Source organism: Magnolia sinica, chromosome 18, assembly GCF_029962835.1.
Source record: "Magnolia sinica isolate HGM2019 chromosome 18, MsV1, whole genome shotgun sequence".
In the NCBI taxonomy this organism is placed as follows: Eukaryota; Viridiplantae; Streptophyta; class Magnoliopsida; order Magnoliales; family Magnoliaceae; genus Magnolia; species Magnolia sinica.
Genome location: NC_080590.1, coordinates 47,205,774 through 47,219,043, shown reverse-complemented (window position 1 = coordinate 47,219,043; position 13,270 = coordinate 47,205,774). Strand labels below are relative to the sequence as shown.

General features: G+C 41.0%; 1 non-coding gene across 1 annotated transcript; it reads right to left on the bottom strand.

Moving 5' to 3' along the window:
• Window positions 1-381: 381 nt before the first annotated feature.
• Window positions 382-488, bottom strand: LOC131234245 (small nucleolar RNA R71). The gene has a single exon (XR_009165649.1). It is a non-coding gene; the product is annotated as a small nucleolar RNA R71 (small nucleolar RNA).
• Window positions 489-13,270: the final 12,782 nt, after the last annotated feature.

Sequence of the window (13,270 nt, the reverse complement as noted above, 5' to 3'; positions counted from 1 at the left end):
AATGAGGTGCAACAGGCACCCCCGCCTCGTACTTTACGAAATTATCTGTAACCGGCGGGAGTGAGTACGCCCTCATGCATGATTTTTCCTGAAAACATAGGACAAATGGACATCAAGCCAGGAGTTATCCAACTCCTTCCCAAATTCCATGGACTTGAATCAGAGAGTCCATATTTACATTTGAAAGAGTTCGATGAGATTATAGCTACATTATGTTTTCCTAATGTATCTGAGGATACAATTAGGCTGAAACTCTTTCCTTTTTCCTTAAAAGAGAAAGCTAAGACGTGGTTACATTCACTGCGTCATAGATCCATTGGCACATGGAACGACATGCAGAGGGAATTCATAAAAAAATTATTCCCACATCATAAAACGATTACCCTCAGAAAAGCAATCATGAACTTTGCCCAAAAGGAAGATGAAACATTCTTCCAATGTTGGGAAAGGTTCAAAGATTTGGTCAGTTCATGCCCACAACACGGATTTGAAACGTGGCGCATTACAAATTTTTTCTATGATGGACTGACATCTTCCATGCGCCAAATGGTCGAGACAATGTGTAATGGAGAGTTCATCAACAAAGATGTTGACGAGGTATGGGATTACCTCGATAGTCTCGCTGAAAAAACACAATCATGGGACTATTACCCAATGGCGAACACCACGTCTAGGCCGACTCAATTAAAGGAGAAAGGTGGGTTATATCTCTTGAAAGAAGAGGATGATCTTAAGTGTAAAGTGACTACGCTCATAAGGAAAGTTGAGGCCATGGAAGGAAAGAAGGATAAGGTCAATGAAATTGTTTGCGGCATCTGTGATTGCAACATTCACACAACTGAAAACTGTCCTACAATACCTGCCTTTCGAGGAGTGTTGAATGAACAAGCCAATGCCGTAAATAATTATCAAAGACCTTTTACTGGACCTAACTCCCACACATACAATCCTGGCTGGAAAAATCATCCAAACTTTAGTTGGAGAAATGGACAAACGGCGACTCCTCCAGGTTTCTTCAATCAAAATCCAAATCAAGCGAAACCTCAAGAGGAACCGGTTCAAAACCCCATACAAGAGCTGGCTCAGGCAATGCGGGGAATTACAGATTTTATGCAAAAGATAGACTCTCGTATGACGGTTATAGAAAAGGGGATGCTTCCTGCACAACCTCTCCTCAATCCTAAACCGCAGTACGAGAGTAATGATCCCAGCTCTTCAAATCAAATGGGGCATGCTAAATCCATCACCACTCTTAGGAGTGGGAAGATCATTGATAAAACTCTTCTGGTTAGGCCCGAAAAGCCTCAAGAACCAGAAGAGGACAACAATGATGGATCCAGTGATGCCCCACAAAAAGTAGAACCAGAACTTCTAGAGAAGCCAGTTGCTCCATTTCCCCAATGGCTGGTTGCACCAAAACCTCTCTCTAATTCTCATAACATTCTAGAGGTATTAAAACAAGTGAAGGTCAACATTCCTTTACTTGATGTCGTGAAACAAATACCATCATATGCCAAATTCTTGAAAGACTTATGTACGACCAAAAGACGAGAAAATATTCAAAAGAAAATCTTCTTGACTGAGAAAGTGAGTGCCATCCTGAAGCAAGACGTACCGCAGAAATTCAAGGATCCCGGTAGCCCAACCATATCATGTGTAATCGGGAACCATTGAATTGATCACGCACTTCTTGATTTAGGAGCGAGCGTCAATTTGATTCCCTACTCGGTATACAAACAGTTAGGTTTGGGTGAATTAAAACCCACCCTAACCACACTACAACTTGCTGATCGCTCTGTTCGTGTACCAAGAGGGATAATTGAGGATGTGTTGGTCCAAGTTGATAGATTTTACTACCCTGTAGACTTTATCATCCTGGACACTGAACCCATCAATAACATGAGCACTCAGATTCCTGTCATTCTTGGTCGCCCATTCCTTGCCACGTCAAATGCAATTATCAATTGCAGGAATGGTATCATGACTATGTCTTTTGGAAATTTGACATTGGAGTCAAACATTTTTTCAATAACGGCAGCAACTCAGAGGATGATGACGATTTCCACGACATTAACATGATTGACTCTTTCGTGAAGATACGACACCGCTGACCTTATCCTCCGACCATCTAGAGACGAGCCAGGCCCACACCCATGATTATGATGATGACATGATTAGGGAGACGTGCGCCATGCTTGATACTGCACCGGTACTTGAAGTTAACCGATGGAGGCCACAATTTGAAGAATTACCACAAACTGATGTAGTGCCTCTACCGTCTAACCTCAAGCCACCGAAGCTTGACCTAAAACCTTTGCCCTCTAATTTGAAATATGCCTATTTAGGTCAAGATGAGACATACCCGGTGGTGATCTCTGCCCACCTGAAGAAAGAACAGGAGAGTATGCTTATATCTACTCTCATTGAGCATAAAGAAGCCCTGGGATGGACGATAGCGGACCTCAAGGGAATCGATCCCTCGATTTGTAGTCACCGCATATATCTTGAGGATAATGCAAAAACCGCTCGGCAACCACAACGTAGACTAAATCCAAACATGAAGGAAGTGGTTAAGGCGAGGTTCTTAAACTATTGGACGTGGGTATCATATACCCTATATCCGATAGTCAATGGGTGAGTCCAACTCAAGTGGTCCCTAAGAAGTCCTAATCACCATCGTAGCCAATGCCAATAATGAACTCGTGCCAACTAGAGTCACTCTTGGTTGGAAAATGTGCATTGACTACAAGAAGTTGAATACCGTCACGAGAAAAGACCACTTTCCCTTACCATTTATTGATCAGATCCTGGAAAGGTTAGTGGTCATTCCTATTATAGTTTCCTTGACGGGTATTCGGGCTACAACCAGATAGAGATAGCTCCTGAAGACCAGGAAAAGACCACATTCACATGTCCCTACGGCACCTTTGCCTATCGAAGGATGCCATTCGGACTATGTAATGCCCCTGCCACCTTTCAGCGATGTATGCTTAGTATCTTTTCTGATATGGTAGGGCAATATCTAGAGGTCTTCATGGACGATTTCTCTGTTTACGGTCCATCTTTCAATAAGTGCTTGGAAAGTCTTAAATGTGTGCTGAAAAGATGTGAAGAGAAGAACCTGGTACTTAATTGGGAGAAGTGTCATTTCATGGTTCAGAAGGGAATTGTCCTTGGGCATATCATCTCGTCCAAGGGAATCGAGGTAGATAAGGCAAAAATTGATCTTATCTCTAACCTACCTCCACCCAAGAACATCAGAGACGTGCGATCCTTCTTAGGACACGCAGGATTTTACAGGCGATTCATAAAGGACTTTAGTCTCCTCTCTCGTCCTTTATGTAATCTTCTTCAAAAGGATGCTCCGTACGAGTGGACTGAGCAATGCCAGGAAGCTTTCACCAAGCTTAAGGGCACGTTAACCACTGCACCTATCATGCAGCCACCCGACTGGAGCCTTCCTTTTGAGCTTATGTGCGACGCTTCTGATTATGCTCTTGGAGCGGTCCTAGGCCAGAGAAAAGATAAGAGGCCCTACGTCATTCATTACGCAAGTAGAACTTTAAATTCTGCCCAGGTGAACTACTCGACTATGGAAAAGGAACTCTTAGCTGTAGTGTTCGCCTTGGACAAATTTAGGTCCTACTTGATCGGATCCAAGATCATTATTTACACAGATCATGTGGCACTTAAGTATCTTCTTTCTAAGAATGATTCTAAGCCCCGTTTGATACGATGGATCCTTCTACTTCAAGAATTTGATTTAGAGATTAAAGATAAAAGGGAGTGGAGAACGTAGTGGCCGATCACCTTTCTCGCCTTAATACCTCGATTCCCTTGAGGCGACCCATATCAATGACATGTTCCGATGAATAATTGTTAAAGTCTCTCACTCACCTTGGTTTGCTGATATTGCTAATTATCTTGCCACAGGTTTCTCACTGACACACTGGACTACACAAAATAAGAAGAAATTTTTTTACCGAGGTATGTAAATTCTTCTGGGACAATCTGTATTTATTTAAATATTGCCCAGATCAGATTATAAGGAGATATGTGCCAGACAATGAACACAAAAGTTTCATCTCCTTCTGTCACACTCAGGCTTGTGGTAGACACTTTTTTATTAAAAAGACCACGACCAAGATTCTGCAGTGTGGCTTCTATTGGCCCACAATGTTCAGGGACACACATGAGTTTTGCAAGGCCTGTGAGCGTTGTCAAAAATTGGGAGTATTGTCCCGTCGAAATATGATGCCTTTGAATCCCATCCTTATCATTAAAGCATTTGATTACTGGGGCATCGATTTTATGGGCCATTCCCCCAATCCTTTGGAAATTTGTATATTTTGCTCGTCGTAGATTATGTCACTAAATGGGTTGAAGCGATTTCATGTCGAAAGAATGACCATCGCACGGTCATTAAATTCCTAAAAGAAAACATCATTTCTCGATTCGAACGCCTCGAGCCATCATTAGTGATGGGGGCTCACACTTTTGTAATAGACCATTTGAGAGCTTAATGAAGAAATACGGTATCTCTCATAAGGTGAGCACCATACCACCCAGACAAGTGGGCAAACCGAGATTTCCAATAGGGAGATCAAACACATTTTGGAGAAAACGGTTAACCCAGATCGTAAGGATTGGACAATCCGATTGACCGATGCTTTATGGGCATACCGTACCGCATTTAAAACTCCTATTGGAATGTCTCCCTTTAGACTTGTCTATGGGAAAGCTTGTCACTTGCCTGTGGAGCTGGAACATAAAGCGTATTGGGCGATCAAAAATCTTAATTTCAATCTAGACAACGCTGCTCGCTACGCAAACTTCAATTGAATGAACTTGAGGAAATCCGGAATGATGCGTACGATAATTCGAGAATTTACAAGGACAAGATGAAAGCATTTCATGACCAACACATTTTGCGAAAATCATTCACGCCTGGTCAGAAGGTCCTTTTGTACAATTCTCGATTACATCTCTTTCCGGGTAAGCTTCGATCTCGTTGGACCGGCCCTTACATTGTTGTCACTGTTTTTCCGCATGGGGCCGTTGAGATAAGAGATCCCGACAATGGCAAGGAGTTTAAAGTCAATGGACATCGATTGAAACCATTTGTCGAGAAATTTGATTCAGAGGACATGTCCATGCCTCTGACTGATCCTGTTTACCAGGATTAATCTCCTAGTCTGATGGAGGTATAGGTAGGTTTATCGCTTTCATAGGACTAGGGTAGTTGCTTTATTTGTCTGGCTGAAGACGGTAAACTTAGCGCTCCTGGGAGGCAACCCAGCTCTTCACTTCTTTTCATTCTTATCATTAGTTATTTGAATGTTTGTGGGTAACATTACTGCAAACCCTCACGAGACTACAACTCGTCCACTAGGGGTAACCTAGGGGTTTAAAGGCTTGTTGCATACGCTAAATGCAATCGAGAGCACCTACGAAAGTGGTATAGGTAGGATTGTATTTTTGTTATTTTATTTTACTTCTGTTGGTTTCTCTCTTGTGCTGACCGCTCTTACGTAGAAATCTTTGAAAAGCCTCTTGATTCTTTCATCCAGGTATTATCTTTCCATCACTTCTCATTTACTTTTTGTCCCATGTGCATCGCATGCTTATTTCTTTTACATTAAGGACAATGTAGATTTTAGGTTGGGGGTGAGAGATTAGGTCACCTAATCAGCATTTTCTTGGTCTTGTACAAAAGCTGTGAAAATTTAAAAAAAAATTTCTGACATTTTGTTAAATTTGAAGTGATTTTGATAACCATCTTAGATTTAAAATTACAAGATAAGTGAAGTTGGTAATTTATGACTCTTAGATTCAGCTATCTATTATATTAGATTTCACAGTTAAGTTTGAAGTATTAATCTATAATTGGAAGTTTTAAACATTGATTGAGTTATGAGTTCACATGTCACATCTCGCTTTCACATTAAGATTTCAGTTTGATATTAAAGGGTTAACTTGGTAATCACTAAGCATGTAAGGAACCAGCTTGGAAAATTTGCCCGTCATGAATTACAAAAAAAAAAAAAAAAAAAAAAGAGAGAGAGATACCTTTGGAAAAGGTTAGGCGAATAATTTTCACCATAGGTTTGCTCCCTATAGGTGCGGATTCAATTCTCCTCTCCCTCGATAAAAGGAAAAAAAAAAAAAAAAAAAGAGAACTGAAAGGCAAATTCTGGTTTAAGTTTTGAGTGTCCTAAATACTGTTTTGATTATCAATGTTATCATAAAAATTATCCATTGGATTTCTTAATGATGATAAGCCGAGATTTTATTATACACTCATGATACTCATTGTTTAGAATTGTTCTAATTAATGCATAAATACTTTAAAGTTGATTATGAAATTTATTGTGCACTTGATTCCAGGAGGAAGTAATATCCAACATTCATGCATCTTAGAATTTTCGAATCTAATCGCTTTTAAAAAAAAAAAAAAATCGCTTGAGTTCATAAAATTTGTCTGTATTTCTCAACTTATTTTTCGCATATTTTGCTCGACTAGCAAAATGCCGGTTGGGGTTGTGTTGAGGGTCAAATATTGCATATCGGACCCAATTATTGCCTAGTTTTACAAACATAATATCGTTTAATGGCTGATTTAATTGTGTTTGTGATGCGAGTGTATTTACGAGCATGGGTGAAAAAGGATGCTTAAAGCATGGGATGGACTCGGGACCAAGATCAACGAAATTACACGCCAGGAACCGCGGAAATCGAGAAACTAAAGCCCAAGCGGCCTGAAAGTCGGCTGGCTGCAGATCAGAGGTTCCCACCACCCGTTCAGCTCAAAACTCCATACATGTCCAAGGACCCACAAATTAACCGTACATGGAGAATTTCAACCTTCAGATCCCTTCAGAAGTGGCCCAACGGACAGATCAGCCCCTAAAATCTTGATTTGGGGCCCGCCTGATATCTGGATATACTCCAATTTTGGTCCCAACGCCTTAAACCACGTGTCAAAGTGGATGGACGGAGCGGATTTCTCACGATCATCACAGTGGACTCCGTATGCACAGCGCGTGTACATAGTGACGGCCGAATCAAGCCGATCGGGTCAGCGGCGCTGACCCGATCCTTCTCGCATGCGGAGAACAGCGGGCGGACGCTGCTCGTCCGTTTTTGTGTAGTGGACCCCATCTATCGCAGGTTTCGAAAATCAGAACCGTCCATATGCTCTGCGAGGTGACCAAAAGTCGCCTAGCTTTCCTTTTTGTCCCATGCACACACACACAGGCAGATTGCATGTAAACGCAGGATAGACGGTGCAACGAAGAAATTCGTGGGCTACACCAAGTTTGATCCGAAACCAGCCATTCCCACCTGGTTTTTCATTCCTTATTCAATGGATGGAGTGGATTTTCAACCCGGCTTCAAAAAACGGGCCATTGCAGGTGGCAGAGTCGACTTGCGGCGACTCTGTTACGCAGCAGGTCGAATCTGGTGGGCCACCATCACCATACCTCATGATGATCCAAGCCATTCAGATGGAGCAGGAGTGAAAACCGACCGTGCAAGGAAGTTTTCTCGAAGATATCCGCGGTGAACATCACCGACCATGTCGTTCTTCCGGTGGCGAACTTCTCGGCTGCGGCAGCTCTGTCTGCGTAAAAGGATTCGTTTCCGTTTTGAATACAACACCTCGCTCCTCCGTCCCTAGCAAGGAATAAAAGGAAAAGAGAGAGAGAAGAGGGAGGCATTCTGGGAGGCTGGAACGGGCTTAGCTTTGAAGAGAAACGGAGGAAGAAAGAGAGCAGGGACCGTGTTCTTTGGAGGAGATCAGCGCTCGCTTTGGGGACGTGTGGAGGAAGGAGGGTGGTTTCTGCTATCCACGGCTGGAGAGAGAGAGCACAGAAGCAGCAGGTGGGATTCCTGCTAGACGTGGCTGGAGAAAACAGAAAGAGAAAAGGCTGAGGAGACAGGAAGAAAGAGGTTTTCCTTTTTCTTTTTCTTTTATTGTATTTCTTTCCTTTAATGTTTTTTTCTTCTTCTTCTTTTTAATTAGAATTTAGCCCATATCATGCTCGGCTAAACCTCTTAGCTAGGGCTAAGAGGTGAAGCCTGTAGCGAGATGGGAGACACTATTTCCTGCTTTTCATGAACTAAACTTGGTTTTGAGTTGATTATTAAAAGAATATTTACTCAATCTTTAATGGTCTGTTGTGACTGAAATTACAGTGGGTTTGCAATGACTTTGAATATCTCTTTTTCTCTTTTGATGTTTATGATGTCAGGAGGCCCTGTTGTTCACCATCGTCTCAAGGGCATGGTTGGATGATAGTACTCTTCTTAACTTTCATGTACTTTCGATTGGTTGGCAATTAGTTTAATCCCGTTATTTACTTTGTCTCCTGGGCATGGTAGGATGATGGAATCCATTCTAATTCATATGCCTTTCATCTCTTGAAAACCAGATCAAGTAAGTTCGGTTTGAATTCCATAATCCAGGCATAAGATCTCACTAATCTCTACAAGTGGATCCTCTGAATCCCTAGTTTCCTTCCTCGAATTCCTTAAAGTTTTAGATAATTATTCCACAATTATTTCTTAAATTCTATTTTGTTTAGATCGCATCTTAGTCTAGTTCTAGTTCTACTTAGTTTCAGACAACGTACAGGTATTAGTCCCCGTGGATTCGACCTCGGTCTTACCGAGTTTATTACTACATCACAACCCTACACTTGGGAGTGAACAACCCATGTGGTCTAACTACTGTCGCCCACACGCACTCGCCCAAATCCATTTCTCTCTTTTTTTTTTTCTAGGATTTTTTCTTTTCTGTTTTTCTGCTAGACTGTGTTACAGAGTTCTATTAGTAGGCCTTCGTGTTTGCTGAACGCAGACCCACATCAAGCTCATCATATCCTAGAAGTGGTTTGCCTGTAACCTATCGGCATATTCAATTTACTTGAGTAGGGGCAAATAATACTTTAAGGATAGCGTCCCAGACGTGCTTCAGCCTGTCCTTTCCAAACCAATTTTATTTTCGATTTCCACATTATACAGTATTCATTACACAGAAAAATATTAATTCGTATAATTTCCAACAAGCTGAACTTGGCTAGGTCTTGACGGGTGAGATTTGATTGGTACATCAGTTCAATACTTGATCTACTGAGGCTACCCCACGGTAAGATTTTATTTGTCTAAACTTGCCATGCAGGCTCCGGCTGCAATGAATTTTGTTATGTCCTCACCTAGCTCAGTAAGGTAAATCCCTTGTTATGAGGCCCACCGTGATGTATTTATCTCATATCATATGTATGCCATTCATCCTTTTTTCCATTTCATTTTAGGGTACAATACCAAAATGTAAATAGATCCAAACCTCGAATGGACCACACTACAGGAAATAGTGGTGATTGAATGCCCATCGTTAAGAACTTCTTGGAGGCCACTGGAATGTTTATTTGCCATCCAACCTGTGGATAAGATATAAAAAGACCCGGATGAAGGGACCACACAAATATCAGCTTGATCCAAAACTCTCGTGGCCTACAAGAATTTTTTAATGATCAATCATTACTGTTTCATGTGGTGTGGCCCACCCGAGATTTGGATCTGTGGCATTTTTGGGCTCATGCCCTCAAATGATTTGGTGGAACAGACTGACAGCATGGATATTTAAAAAAATACATCAAGGTGGGCCCCACATTCCCACATTCGGGAATCAACCGAAGCCATGTATGCATCCCACGGTAACCAATCAAATCAGACCACTAGAGCGTCCGTATTAATAAAGGGGCGCGTCTTGGCCAATGATGCTTTCAGTCAATGCTACGTGGGTATCACTATGATGCATGTGTTTTATCCATATCATCTTTCTATTTTATTTTTATTTTTAAAATCATTTCATCTATCTATTTTTTATTTTATTTTTTTCAAATCATTTTAGGGCATGATAATATCGATGGAACGCCCACTATTAAATACTTGTTATGCCCACAAAAGTTTTGGATCAAGCTTATATTTGTTTTTTCCTCTTCATCCTTTCGTATGACCTAATCAATAAGTTAGATGTCCAAAGAGGTTTTTAATGGCAACATTCAATCACTACTATTTTATGTGGTATAGTTCACTTGAGATTTAGATTTGACTTATTTTTAAGATAAATCCCTAAAATGATATGGAAAAATGGATGAACAACTGACAAAACATGCATCATGGTGGGGCCACAGAGAATCAACCGGTGACCACCTGGCTGGCGGCTACTGTTCAGGTCCCTAATAAAGGTTGTTGAAGGGTAGAGGCAGGCCACAGTGCAATTTTACATTTTTCCATGGGTGTGCCTCATGTTAGATCTTAGGGTCTATTTCTTAATGCTGAAATTTTGCACTTAACGTGGAATTTGAAAATTGTTCCATGTTCAGTGGTGTTTGTTAACGCGGAAAAAGGAAAGCGCTCCGCCATTTTATGCCGAATTTTTTTAGTGATGGAAGTCTAGCTTAATGAGGAATAAGAATGCGCTATGCGATTATTTTTTTAGAATCCAAAATTATCATTTGCGATAAAGATTGTCCCTTGCAATATACACATACATGCCAACTTTTAACACGGGGCACATCCACATCATCTATCAACTTTTCTATATCATTTTAAAGCATGATCAGAAAAAAAAATGCACATCCAAAGCTAAACAACTGCACCGCAAGTTCACGTGCATTTCAAACATCTCAAATATTAGTTAACAAACAAGTTATTCTTAGTTTCCGGCTTCATATTCAGATTTCAGACTTCGGAATTCATATTTAACAGGCTTCATATTCAGATTTCAGACTTCGGAATTCATATTTAACAAACAGGCCCTTAGTGTGATGATACTTTAAATATACTGGAGAGATAAGGTCACCATCACTTGATGAATGGAGTCATTTTCAGATATTCAATGTGTGGACCGTACATAGCTTAGGTGTTTTAAGCGCTGGAGTCATATACATACGTTGGTGCGTCGGCGGAGGGGAATCCTCAGAAACCTCTGGTTCATCGCAGCACGTGTAACAATCAAGATCTGTTAGCCTACCATGTTTTCTATGAGAAATCCACTCCGTCCATCAGATGATATGTTTTTATGCTAGGCCCTAGGGCCAAAATTCATCCATATAGGCAACTCATGTGGGCGACACCACAAGGAACAGTGGGGATGGGACGCCAACGATAGATATGTGTGGGGTGGCCACCGCACGGTTTGCATTGTTCATCAAACCCCTTCATCAGGTGTGACTCGTAAGGATGAAGTGAAATGCATTATCCAAAACTCCCGATAACCCCAAGAATTTAGAAGTTTTAGGTGCAATTTTACTCCGTATATTCACTGCATCCACGCAAGTTACACTGGATTAACGGATTTGATGATAGATAAACACCATGATCGACCCACACACAAACCAACGGTTGGTATCTCATCTCTATCATTCCCTGTGGGGTTGGCGGCGGCCACCTGATTTGTGGATATGGATCGTCTTCTCCATATCCTAGAATCGAGAATAAATCCTGGTTTACGGAGGCGATGGTGCATATACAACATTGTGGGCCCCACACTGACTTATAGTAACTAGTTTGCCGAATCATAGGCTAACTTTTCATCTCAGCCGTTCAACAAATCTCCACTAATCAACTGGTTAAGCGGTCAAATTAGTGCAAATTTTTTTTAATGATCCATCTAAAGTGAGGTTCACCGTTTCGACGGTTTGATTTGATTTAATATTGTGCCACGTGTAGAGGTTTCTTGGTGCCTGAGTATCAACCATCACACCATGCCAGAGTAATGGTTGAACATACAAATCTCAGGTGGACTACACCACAGGAAACGGTGGTGATTGACCATTAAAAACTTGTCGTGGGCCACAAGTTTTAGATCGAAGCTTATATTTTTGTGTTTTCCCATCATCCAGGTCTGTGTGACCTTATCAACAGGTTGGATGGCAAATAAACATTCCTGTGGCCCCATGAAGATTTTAATGGTGGGAATTCAATCACCATTGTTTCCTGTGGTATGGTCGACCTAAGATTTGGATCTGCTTCATTTTTGGGATTACACCCTAAAATGATCTTTCAAAATGGATGGACGGTGTACATGTAAGGCACATAAATCAAAGTGGGCCCAAATTTAGGGAATCCACCTACCACGGTGGAACCAGGGATCCACTCAAACCGCGCCCGATTGTAACGGTCCAAGTTCTGGGTACTACCATAAATAATCCATGATCCATCCCATAACAACGTTTCAGTTTGATCCTGACCTCTGATTTTTATTTTTATTTTTCGAATGTGGGCCCTTGAACAACATCAACCTCATCCCGAAGATGGTTGGGTGCAAAAGAGAAGAATGGACAGCAACAGAGGATCCATACATGCTGCGTACATAAAGCATGGTTTGCAAACCGTTGATGGAATGGGCCCCACAATGGATGAGAATGTTAAAATTGGATGGCGAAGAAGAAGAAGAAGGGGAGATGCCATCAAAATGATTTTCCAACTCTTGAGCATGAAGATCATTAATATTTGGATCATGTAAAGGCCTAAAAATGAGTTCATCCAATCTAAGTAAACAAAAATCATGTATTAGTGGATCATGTAAAGGCCTAAAAATGAGTTCATCCAATCTAAGTAAACAAAAATCATGTATTAGTGGATCATGTAAAGGCCTAAAAATGAGTTCATCCAATCTAAGTAAACAAAAATCATGTATTAGAGATCTGATCATTAGAGTTCATCTCAGGCTAATTAACCCCTGATTATGGTAGACAGGCTCAGCTTCAACACCGAGATCAGGGGATCGAGTGCCAATGTGGTGTGGGTGTGCTTGTAAAAAACGAAAAACTGATTCTAGTGACTCAGCTCGACTCAAACTCAAACAAGTCAGCATGAGTCTCCAAGTAAAAATATTACAACTTGCCTTGAACAAGTCGGGATGAGTAGCCAATTCAAAAAACCATGATTTATGTGATTACTATCTACTACCAATAAAAATCCGGTTAGACCAAGTACACTTATATCCACAACAATTCACTGCATAAGCACACTGTTACCAACATCTATCGCACCAATTGTGTGATATGTTGCACGACTTAATCATCGAAATATGCTAAAAGGGTAAGCACATTGAAATATGTTCATATCAGTAACAATAGCCGATAGGAACCTCTTTGAATTGATAGTATCCATATCGATGCATGTTTATGAAACCAGTTAAAGATTGTCAAAATTTACCTAACACATGCATCAAGGAAGGTATTTTGATGATATTTTC